Here is a 13,090-nt window from a genome sequence, read left to right as displayed (position 1 = left end):
AAAGAAAGTGGTTTTCTTGGGACATGTGGTGTCTGGAGCTGGAATTTATGTCGATCCCAAGAAGATTGAGGCAATCTTACAATGGGAGCAACCTAAGACAGTGACGGAGATTCGTAGTTTCCTTGGCTTAGCTGGTTATTATCGGAGATTTGTTCAGGGATTTTCTTTGATAGCCGCTCCTCTGACTCGTCTAACTCGTAAGGGAGTTAAGTTTTTGTGGGATGATGTTTGTGAGAATCGATTTTAGGAGCTAAAGAACCGGTTAACCACCGCTCCCGTTTTAACACTTCCTGTTAATGGTAAGGGATTTGTAGTATATAGTGATGCCTCAAAGTTGGGGTTGGGGTGCGTATTGATGCAAGATGAAAAAGTTGTGGCTTATGCTTCTAGGCAGCTAAAGAGGCATGAAGCAAATTACCCTACCCATGATTTAGAGTTAGCAGCAGTGGTGTTTGCTTTAAAAATCTGGAGGCATTACTTGTATGGTGAGCATTGTCGGATATTTACGGATCATAAGAGTTTAAAATATTTGCTCACCCAAAAGGAGCTTAATTTGAGGCAAAGGCGATGGTTGGAGTTGATAAAAGATTATGACTTGGTGATAGACTATCATCCAGGAAAGGCGAACGTTGTAGCTGATGCCTTAAGTCGTAAGTCTTCATCGTCTTTAGCAGCACTTCAGGGTTGTTATTTTCCAGCATTAATAGAGATGAAATCTCTTGGGGTCTAGTTGAGAAATGGTGAGGATGGATCCTTATTGGCAAACTTCATTGTGCGACCTTCGTTACTTAATCAGATCAAGGACATTCAGAGGTCTGATGATGAGTTAAGAAAAGAAATTCAAAAACTGACCGATGGGGGAGTCAGTGAGTTCAGATTTGGAGAGGATAACGTCTTGATGTTTAGAGATCGAGTTTGTGTTCCTGAGGGAAACCAGTTGAGACAAGCGATCATGGAAGAAGCCCATTCATCTGCCTATGCATTACATCCCGGAAGCACCAAGATGTATAGGACTATCAGGGAGAATTATTGGTGGCCGGGTATGAAGCGAGACGTAGCAGAATTCGTAGCAAAGTGTCTCGTATGTCAGCAAGTTAAGGCGGAGCATCGGAGGCCAGCAGGTACACTTCATTCTTTACGTGTTCCCGAGTGGAAATGGGAGCATGTAACTATGGATTTTGTTTTGGGATTGCCGCGGACACAGAGGGGAAATGATACGATCTGGGTGATCGTAGATCGGTTGACTAAGTCCGCTCACTTTTTAGCTGTCCATAGTACATACTCTACTGAGAAGCTGGCTCAGCTCTATATAGATGAGATTGTGAGGCTACATGGAGTTCCCGTTTCTATAGTGTCAGACCGAGATCCTCGATTCACTTCTCGATTCTGGCCAAAATTTCAAGAAGCTCTCGGAACCAAATTGAAATTTAGCACTGCTTTTCACCCACAGACGGATGGTCAGTCAGAGAGGACTATCCAGACCTTGGAGGATATGTTACGGGCTTGTGTCATTGACTTTATTGGGAGTTGGGACAGACATTTGCCATTGGTGGAATTTGCTTACAACAATAGCTTTCAGTCTAGCATTGGTATGGCACCATACGAAGCTTTATATGGAAGGAAATGTCGTACTCCACTTTGTTGGGATGAAGTGGGTGAAAGAAAGTTAGTGAGTGTGGAATTGATCGAGCTAACTAATGACAAGATCAAGGTTATACGAGAGAGGCTAAAGGTAGCCCAGGATAGGCAAAAGAGCTATGCAGATAAACGGAGAAAAGACTTGGAGTTTGAGATCGATGATAAAGTTTTTCTTAAGGTTTCTCCTTGGAAAGGTAATAATTTGAATACTTTGAAGTATTAAATCTTATTGATTATACTATCATGATAAATTATGGTGTTTTATTGGATAATGAAAGGTGTGATTCGATTTGCGAAGAGGAGAAAGCTCAACCCGAGATATATTGGACCATTCCGAATCATTGAAAGGATTGGACCAGTGGCTTATTGGTTAGAATTACCTCCGGAGTTAGATCGGATCCACAACGTTTTCCATGTCTCCATGCTTAAGAAATATGTACCAGATCCCTCCCACGTCCTCGAAGCACCTCCGATCGAGTTGCATGACGATTTGAAGTTCGAGGTACAACCTGTGAGTATCTTGGATCGAAAGGATCGAGTACTGAGAAACAAGAGTATTTCAATGGTCAAAGTATTGTGGAAAAATGCTCGAATGGAGGAAATGACATGGGAAGTAGAGCATCAGATGAGGAACCAATACCCGCATCTATTTGTCGAATCTGGTAAGTGAAATTTTGAGGTCAAAATTTTATTTTAAGGGGGGTAGAATTGTAAAACCCAACCTTATAAATACATGTCATGACATACATGCACTGAGTAGCATGTTATTATGCTAGGAAAGCACATAAGAAAAGACGAAACCCGATATCGTACCTAACGGTACACTTGAGTTGATTTAACCTCGAACTAGTTCAAATAGGAATTGTAGGATGAAATTTAATATTTTATAGTCCAGGAATGACAAAAATGATTGTTCGGAGTTCGAGGGTTCATTTGAGGTAAAATTGGAAATTTTGATGTTCAAGGGCAAAATCGTCATTTTGCCACCTAAGATAATAATTTGATCATGGAGTGAAATTTTTGACCAAGATTAACTATTTGGAGTATAATTTAATGATAGGAAGTGAAAAAGTTTAATTCTGGTGATTTTTGGAGTGCAGGGGCAAAATCATAATTTTGCCACCCACGGACAAAATTTGAGATTTTGAGAGAATTTAGATCAAATTTGACAAATTGGAGAATGGTATGAGTATAAGGGATGAAAAATATGTCTATGGGCAATTTTTCAATTTTTTTGGGCAAAAATGTAATTTTTCACTTTTACGGGGGCAAAAGTGTAAATTTCAAAAATTACTCCACTGAGACTTTGGATAAGTCTGAGAATTTTATCTAAGCTATGGATATGTGGGACAAGTGTATGGTGAAAATTTGGAAACAAATGGATGAAATTTTAAAAATGGGCCAATGGGAAAGTGACACGTGGCATTTTTTTTATGAAATAATATTATTTTAATGAAAAGTCAGCCCATTTAAACCCAAATTTTGAGTGCTGGCCGGCCATAAGGAAGAAAAAGAGAGGAAATAGAGAGGAAAGGAAGAAAAAAAGAAAAACCAAAGAGAAACAAGAAAATTCAAAGGGAAATTCGCGTTTTTCGCCCGTTTACGCGTCTAACGGTAAGATTTTTTGATTTTAGCTTGATTTCTACCTTTCCTATACCTTTATTTCCATTTAGCATGCTTGAGGAGAGAGATCAAAAAGTGATATCAAGGGCTGGACGAAATTCTAGGAGAGAGAAATTAAAATTTTTAGGTTTTGATTTTTAGTTAAATTGATAGTTTTAGTTAGTTAAATGTGTTTAGAAATTAAATTGGGCAAGAAATCATTAAATTTTCACAATACCTACTCTTGGCTGAATGCTCAATGCTGTACAATGATGATGAATTGATTTTATTCTAAGGGAAATGAAGAGAAAATGATGAAAAACGATTAAACGTGATAGAAAAACAAAGTAGAAAATTAACCGAGTTAATGTCCCATTTTTGGCCGAATTTTCCAAGGAAGGGAGTGAGCTGATTTTGTTGTTTTTAAAAGGTTATTGGCTGATATTTAATGGTTAGAAATGTTGGAGAGAGAATGGGATGATTTAGAGCTAAAATGGAGCACGTTAGCAATTTATCGGGCAAAGTGCCAAAAATAGGTTAATACCGCATTTAAGCCGTTTTAGGCTATTGCATTTCATACCATGCATTAGTATAGGATTTAAGTTAATTATATAGTGATTTAGCATCAATGTGATGAATTGTGTAAATTTTTGTAATGTGTCTAGGAGGAGAGCCTTCCGGAAAAGGCAAAGAAGTCGTACCCGACAAGTAGTGATCGGGGCGCTTAGAAAGCTTTTAGTTTGTACAAACGGTGAGTAAACTTATTATTATTGTAAATTATCTAGAGTTTATTTTAAATGCCCTTTATGTATTTTTATGAAATGAGAACGAGATTAAAACAGGATTTTTGATGTTTTAGGAATAAATGTGACAAATAAAAATATATTGTATTGATTATGAAATTGAGTAATTGGAGGCTACAAATTGACTTGAAAAATATATATTTTCCTAGGAATGGCTTATGAGAAATGAGTATATGTGGCTATATTTTGTGAATGCATTGGGAAATTTATGTAAGTTGTTTTACTATGCAGGCTGGATAAATAAATAAAAGCCACGTTATACTGTCGAAATTTTATTAAAATTGGTGGGTTAGTCACTGCAGTGACGGGTTTTCGTGGACTGCCTATTAGAGGGGCACGGTAAACCCAGTTATATAGTTACTCCGGTTGTAGAGGCGAGGAGGGTAACTCCTGGGGTAGTATTAGAGCTCACTTCACGTCGAACCCCCACGTGAATGTGTAACTCAGCCAACGCCAAGGAACGGCTGGTTTTTAAAAATAAAAATGTGTTTCACGTGTGAATATTTTAACACCCTTGGCGAACTCGGTTAGATGCCTCGGCCAAGGTATCCCCGAGGATTAGTTTTGGCTTGAGCCTTGTTTTAATAAAAGACATAAGCCTTAACAACTATTTTGGTAAATTACAAATATTTTATGGTTTAAGAAATAAATTGAAAACATTATGAAATGGGTTGAAATTTGTTGTTTAAACTTGCCTCCATTTTACTCGCCTTTAGATATTTATGATAATGTCTGTTTACTCATTGGGATTGCAAAATCTCACCCAACTTCTTTCCACCCATTTCAGATTCAGTATAGACTGTAGATAGCTAATCTCATCGAGGACTACCATTGGATCTGCATTTTCCAAATCGTAGGTTCACAGTCCTCTTTACTTCTGTTTATTCGGGGGCCCTCTTGTTATTGTAAATTAAATTAAATATTTTGGCTTACTGTATTTCAGTATGTATAAATTTATTTAGCTTTTACGCTATAAAAATTATTCACGTATAACTCTATAAATATTGTTTTATAAGAAAATAGAATATTTTCCTTAATATTTCTTTTATTTTCTTATTATATTCAAATAACCATAATTTCGTTTTAAATGAAGATTTTAGACTTTTAAACTCATTTTGAATATGAATTATGTATTTTGTACTTGTATATTACGTTTTAGCCAGTTTCAAATTTTTTGAGAAAAAATGACCAAAATACCCCTGTGTGGCGAAAATTTTATTTTGATTGTTTTTGATCTAAAATAGTATATATTCTCTAAAAACTCGATATTTAACAATGATTGCTCACAGGAAAGGAAATAAACTGATATGTAAGCCTTGCGGGGTTCTGGTTGGCATTCCGGATAATGAGTGTCAATCGGGATGTCGCGGCGATTGTCATGGGCCTGAGGGAGGTTCCGGGTGGTGACATGAAGTACTTAAAAGCGCCAAAATTCAAATTCAAAATGAAGTTAACCGTTGAAGGGTGCCAAAATGAAAAAAAAATTCAAATTCAAAGAATTTTTAATTAATTGAAGTTTATTTTAATCAGTTAAAGTTGGAGGAAGAAAAGCTTCAATCAATTAAAGGGAGGATTAGTCAATTAAAAGGAAGTTAGTGAAAAATAGTACTTAAAGAGTCTAAAGATAGAAAGTTACTAATCTGTTGAAGCTACCTTTAACCGATTAACACAATAAAGCAGACTACTAGATAGAAAAGTTTTAACCAATTAATGCTCATCTTTAATCGGTTCAAAAGTCACTGTAGCAATTTGAAAAGAGCCACTGGAAGACAAAATAACAACTATTTCTACTCCAAAAATTGTTTCTAACGGCTAAAAACTGTCCTACAAATATAAATAGAAGTTCAAATGGTCAAAAATGGGTGAGAAAAGATATCTAAAGTGATTTTGAGCTTAAAAGACTAGAAACCTTCTCTTAATACTTGTATTTCACTCCATCCTTTGAAAAAGTATTTGAGCTTAACTTTGTACATCTTAAATCAACCAAATAATCAATTGTACTTCATCTTTTCTCTATTTCTTATTTACTTAAAGTGTGAGAGACTCTAAGGAGTAGACTAAGCTTAGGAATGCTTAAGGAATCTTGTAAGGGTTTTGAGCTTGGGTTAGAAGCCAATTTTGTAAAAGCTTGATGAAAGCCATCAATTCCACTAGTTTACTAAAACTTGGTTGAAAATCCTTGATTGGGAGATTAAGGTATTAGATGTAGGTCAAAGGGACTGAATCACTATAAATACTTGTGTTTTATCTACTTCTTTTTACTCTCTCCTTACTTAGTGATTTTTTAACTTTATAAGTTTTAAACTCTCTTTTTCAAAATCCTTCAAAATTTTTTAAAAGTGTTATTCACTCCCCTCTAGCGCTAGATTGGGACTAATAATTATCAGTTTCAATAACTAAGAATTTGACAAATTTCCATTCATTGATCAAAGCATCAACAAACCACATGAAATTAAATACAAAAATCAAATAATCAAACAATATGTCTACAAAATAAATCAAAAACAAAGAAAGACTCATAATTTTGAGACATGCAATACTATTTTTTATTAGCTAAATTTTGTTTGAGTCCCAAACTATCAAATAAAAAAAAAATTAGATATGAAGTATTTAAAAACTTAATTTGGGTTGAAAATTACTTACAATTAAAGCTTAGATGAGTTGTTTTGAGAGAGTGAAAAATGCAACTAAGGACTGAGAAAAGGAAGCATCATTGTTGGTCTTAAAAGTAAAACTTGAATTTTTGAGGAGTAGTTTAAGTTTTGACTTTTTTTAATAAATCTTAAATTATAGAAGAAAATTTTTGTCTTCTTATGTAATATTTAACGATTAATATATAAATTACTTTTTTTGATAAATTTACCTTGACTTGGAATTTTTGACCACACTCTTTATAAAAATGTAAAAAAAATTAATGGGTTTATTAGTATATTAAATATGTAAAACTCTAAATAAGTAATATAACAATTAAAATTTTTTGGTAAGTGAGTGGAGTCATGTGACACCACTTCCTTTGAGGTAGGTCCGTGAAATACCCCATACTTTGATATAGTGATAAATAAAGTTGATCGAATGTAAATTGAGGTCAATTAAAATGTTTAAAAGTGATAAAAGATGAAAGGAGTAGTTTAGGATAAAATATTTCGCAAGTAAGAAAATAACAATAAAATAATAATAATTTTATCATAGGAGAATTTGTGAGATAAAAGGCGATTCAGAAGTCAAGTGAGGCATAATAAGGTATTTCAAGTACCAAGGAGACAAGATAAAATTTTTAAAATATTAATATTTAGCCGGATGTCGAAATCAGTCAAGAAGAAAGATCATATGGTTGATTCAAGTGGGGGAGAAGATGACAACCCCGACTCTATAAAAATATTTATCATGACATACACGTGATGGATAGCATGTTTGCAAACTAGGAGAGTCCAAAAAAAAAAAATTAATTACAAAAGTCGGTATTGTACCTAGAGGTACAATAAAGTTGATTTAAGCCTCGAACTAGATCAAATAGAGAATTTACAATGAAATTAAGAATTTTAAAGTCCCAGAATGGGTTAATATGGTGATTCGGAGTTCGAGGATCAATTTGGAGTCAAACTGGAATTTTCGCTATCCAAGGGCAAAATGGTCATTTGCCACCTGGGGACAAAATGGAAATTTTTAGAAAAGATTTTTGGCCCCATTTGACTTATTGGAGTAAGATTTGAGGTTTAGAAGTGAAAAATTTTAATTTCGGTATAATTTGGAGTAAAAGGGTAAAATGGTAATTTTGCCATCCGAAATCGAAAATTTAATTTTCGAAAGGATTTTGATCAAATTTAATTATTTGGAGTGTGAAATGAGTATGAGGAGTGAAAATTATGCATTATGGAAAATTTTCAATTTTTGGGGTAAAAATGTAATTTTTGAAAAGTTCGGGGGCAAAAGTGTAATTTTGAAGAATTTGCTCCACCAAGACTTTGGAAAAATCTGGAAATTTCACTTAAGACTTGGATAAGTCAAAGGGAATGCATGGTGGAAAAAGTAGGACAAATGGATGGCTAGAAAAAAAATGAATTAATAAAATATTTAAAATATGAATAAAATAATATTATTTCATTAAACAATAAAAAAGGCATAAAAAAATCAGCCACCCATTCTTCTTCTTCAACATTCGGCCAAGCAAGAAACAAGAGAGAGAAAGGAGAAAACAAAACCCTAGAGAGAGAAAATCAAAGAAAAAGTGTGAATTTTCAAGGAAATTAAGTGAAAAAGGTGAGATTTTTTCTACTAAGCTTAAGTTTTCTTATTCCCAAGCATTTCTCTTTATTTTCCATGATTAAATTACATGTTTTCATGATGAATTCAATTCTGAAAAAATGGGTTAGGAGAGAGAAAGTTGTTGGATTTATTTGATTTTAATTTATGTTTGTGTTTTTAGTTAGTTTAGCATATTTAGAAACAAAACAACAAGAAAAGAATTTATTTTCTCCCCCAACCATTAATGGCTGAATTTACCATGTAGTGAGTGAGGATGAGTTTGATTTTATTCTAGGAGAATTAGTTAAGGAATAATGAATTATGAGCCTAGAAAAATAATGGGAATTTTCGGAGCAAAAATACGAATTTTTACCCACTAGGGGTATTTTCGTAATTTTTTGTTGTGACTGATAATTTGCATCACACTGAGGGACATTAAGTTAATTTGGGTGCAATTGAGGTATAGAAACTGAAAAGAATTAAATTGGAGTTTAAACGAACCCGTTAGGAATTTAATCGGGTGATAAGACGAATTAGGCTAATACCGGATTTAGATAGTTACCAGTGCATTTTTGCATTCCATATCATGCATTGGTAGTCCAAATTAGTTTAATTTTGATTTAGTACCAACTTAGTGAAATTCTCGATTTTGTACTGTGTCAAGGTGGTGAGTCCTCCAGTAAAGGCAAGGAAATTGCATCCGAGGACCAGTAGACAGAGTGCTTCGAAAGTCTGCATTCTAGACATAGTGAGTAAACTTATTATCGTCTTAATTATCTATAGTAGTTTTATACAACTGTGTGATTTTATGGAAAATGGGTTTAAATGGTAAATTGCTATGTTTTAGGAGAAATTGTGATTTTATAAAATGATTTTATAAATTTGCTGAAAAATCGAATACTGGTTTTGAAAATAGAGTAATTGGAGACTGTCTGCTTGTGTTGTAAATTTATGGTTTTAAATTGAATGGCTTATGACAATATATGAGCATGAATGGCTAAATTGATTTTGGTGTCAGAATTATTTGTATTGTGTATTCAGCCTTGAGAGGCTAGATTGCGATAAATTGCCATGTCATGCTAGAATGAATTTTATTAAATTGGTGGAGTATATATTAATTATTTACTGCAGAGGGGGTTCCGTGGACCAGCCTATTAGAGGGGCACGGTAAACTCCATTATATTATTACTTCGAACGGAGAGGCGCGTAGGGTATCTCCTGGGGTAAAGCTTAGGGTTCACTTCACGCCAAACCACCACGTAAGGGGAACTCAGCCAATGCCAAGGAACGACTGTATTTTTCTCAAAACTTATATTTTGGTTATCTGTATTTCTATTCATACAATTTTTACTTTACTTTCATGTGCGAAAAATTATTTACGAATATTTCTATAAAAATTTATTTTATAAGAAAATAGAATATTTTATTGATTATTTTTGAATAGTACTAGTTGTTAACAATTTGCTTTCAAATGAACGTTTTAGATACTTATTTTGTTTTTAAATCATTAAATATATATTTTCTGCTTACCTATTACATTTTTAGCAAGTTTTGAGATTTTTGACGAAAAATCACGAAAATGCCCCTATGAGCCAGAAAATAATATTTTATTGTTCTTATTTGAAAATGACTTATGATTTTTTTTAAATGCGAGATTTAATAATTGTTGCTCACCGGGGAGATGCGAAAGTTGATGCTAAGCCTTACGGGGTTTCGATAGGCATTCGGGGTGAAGAATGTCTGTCGAGGCCTCGTGGCGGTTGTCACGGGCTCGATGGGGAGTTTCGGGTCGTGACAATTTTATTGGTATCAGAGCATGGTTTAAAGATCAGATACTTTGATTTTAAAGCATTAGATTTTAAAGCCTTTGGTTTTAAAGTTGTTTTAAGGAATCTACATTGACATTGCGTTGCCCCAAGTCCAGTTAAGTTAAGTTAGGTTCAATTGAATAGAATGTATGCATCTACATATAGAAATCTACCTACTTTTGAGATGCATAAATAATTATGCAATTACTATGTGATTGCATATAAGTTTTGAAGTGCACTGGTGACATACACACCATGTCTAAGAGAGACGGTAGTCCCGACGCCTCTCATAGTATTATCAAGGGATCTCTAGATTCTACTGTTAGGAGCCGATGGCAGCCCGAACCGAGTAGTCCAAAAAGTGCAGATAGTAATAATATTAATGTAAGCATAAGAGGTTCCCTTTTGAGAGAATCTAAGGAACATACTAAAGAAAGGGGGAAATTAAGGATAGCCGAAGGACGTATTCGTTCTAGGAAGAGCGTGATAGTAGTTCGACACTTTCCACCAGGCTGTGGGAGAAATGTAAGGGGACAACCAGAAAAGGATAAGGAGAAAGTAACAGTGGCAAGTAAACCCCTTAGAAAAGTGTCAGGTGTACGACATTTTCCTCCCGGTTGTGGAAGAAATGCTGCACCGGTGAGTGATGAAGAGTATAGGAGAATACAACAAGCTTGGATTGAGGAGCAAAGGAAAAAAATCTCAAGAGGAGGAAAACCCAGAAGAGGATCTTCATGAGGACTCGGAGTAAAATCTTCCGATAAGATCAGATTAAGATGATGATCCCAAGGACATGTAATATTTTCGTAGGATTTTACACTACCTTAACTCTAAGTAAATGTTGTGTAAAAGAGATAATAATTATCTATACAAAGAAGTAAAAATAGTTTGGCTTTTAAAGTATAGGACTAGAATGTATTATAAAATGGTTGTTTAAGTAACTGAAGGTATATGGGAATCTTTTAGTGTAACAGAGATAAATTGGTGATATAATTATTGAGGAAAGTTATAGAAGGAAGCAATAAGGTTATAAATGACATTCGAAATGGATAATGTGATTACATTAATGATTGTAATTTAAGCATGAAGGGGATTATTCAGTGATGTTATGACAATATGAGATAATAGTTGGGCACAAATATAACCCAATGAAGTTAAATTATGGAATATGGGGAATATAAAATTTTGATTCAGTAAGGATTGTGAGAATAAAGTGAGGAGGAAGCCGGGCTATTTTCGTAGTTAATTATACCGAAAGTCAAGAAGATTATTGGAGTATAAGACAAAGAAGATAATTGGATAGGGATGACAATAAATTTGAGGAAAGTTGTAGATAGTAAGCAACTTATGTGTGGAGTGGTATATTTATCATGAATTTATTACACTGTATGGAAAAGATGTTTTGAGGTGGAATTTTATGAATGTTGATAAAAGTCAAAAGATGACATGAGATGGAAGTATTAATGTCACGACCCGGAACTCCCCATCGGGCCCGTGACAACCGCCGCGAGGTCTCGACAGACATTCTTCACCCCGAATGCCGATTGAAACCTCGCAAGGCTTAGCATCAACTTTCGCATCTCCCCGGTGAGCAACAGTTATTAAATCTCGTATTTCAAAAAAATCATAAGTCATTTTCAAATAAGAACAATAACATATTATTTTCTGGCTCATAAGGGCATTTTCGTAATTTTTCGTCAAAAATCTCAAAACTTGCTAAAAATGTAATAGGTAAGCAGAAAATATATATTTAACGATTTAAAAACAAAATAAGTATCTAAAACGTTCATTTGAAAGCAAATTGTTAACAACTAGTACTATTCAAAAATAATTAATAAAATATTCTATTTTCTCATAAAATAAATTTTTATAGAAATATTCGTAAACAATTTTTCGCACATGAAAGTAACGTAAAAATTGTATGAATAGAAATACAGATAACCAAAATATAAGTTTTGATCTGCAATGACACGTGGGCTCCAATTGACCAAGAGGATGTAAGACTGTGAACTCTTACTTTCTATAATGTAGTTCCGAGCTTAGTTCTCGTCCTACTCGACTATCTACAAACTGTCCTGAGCCTGAAAAATGTATAGGAAGAAGGGGTGAGATTTTATAATCCCAGTGAGTAAACAGATACCATCTAAAGTATCTAAAGCCGAGTAAATGGAGACAATTAAAATAAGTCATCATACCGTAATTTCATTACCTTTCAGTTCATTTCAACCAAATAAAATCAATCCATATAAATCGAGTAATCAACTTGGCTTATGAATTTCTTAAAACTTTGGCTCGTGCCAAAACTCATACTCGGTGATACCTTACGCAGGGCATCTAACCGAGTCCGCCAAGGCTATTAAAATTTTGTATACACTTAAAATATATTTTAGTTTGAGAAAAATACAGCCGTTCCTTGGCGTTGGCTGAGTTCCCCTTCACGTGGTGGTTTGGCGTGAAGTGAACCCTAAGCTTTACCCCAGGATATACCCTACGCGCCTCTCCGTTCGAGGTAATAATATAATGGAGTTTACCGTGCCCCTCTAATAGGCTGGTCCACGGAACCCCCTCTGCAGTAAATAATTAATATATACTCCACCAATTCAATAAAATTCATTCTAGCATGGCATGGCAATTTATCACAATCTAGCCTCTCAAGGCTGAATACACAATACAAATAATTCTGACACCAAAATCAATTTAGCCATTCATGCTCATATATTGTCATAAGCCATTCAATTTAAAACCATAAATTTACAACACAAGCAGGCAGTCTCCAATTACTCTATTTTCAAAACCAATATTCGATTTTTCAGAAAATTTATAAAATCATTTTATAAAATCACAATTTCTCTTAAAACATAGCAATTTACCATTTAAACTCATTTTTTTATAAAATCACACAATTGTATAAAACTACTCTAGATAATTAAGACGATAATAAGTTTACTCACAGTATTAGGAGTAGAAATACTCCTATCTTCCGCCCTCGGGTGCAGT

General features: G+C 34.2%; 1 long non-coding RNA gene across 1 annotated transcript; it reads left to right on the top strand.

Moving 5' to 3' along the window:
- The first annotated feature begins 8,173 nt into the window (after positions 1-8,173).
- On the top strand, positions 8,174-9,370 carry LOC148763096 (uncharacterized). The gene is made up of 2 exons (XR_016025988.1): positions 8,174-8,300; positions 8,950-9,370. It is a non-coding gene; the product is annotated as an uncharacterized LOC148763096 (long non-coding RNA).
- The last annotated feature ends 3,720 nt before the right edge of the window (positions 9,371-13,090 follow it).

This window comes from Theobroma cacao, chromosome 4 (genome assembly GCF_053813885.1).
Source record: "Theobroma cacao isolate CCN51 chromosome 4, ASM5381388v1, whole genome shotgun sequence".
NCBI classification, from domain to species: domain Eukaryota; kingdom Viridiplantae; phylum Streptophyta; class Magnoliopsida; order Malvales; family Malvaceae; genus Theobroma; species Theobroma cacao.
Note: the sequence above shows the minus strand (reverse complement) of the source record. Positions and strands in the feature narration are given on the sequence as shown.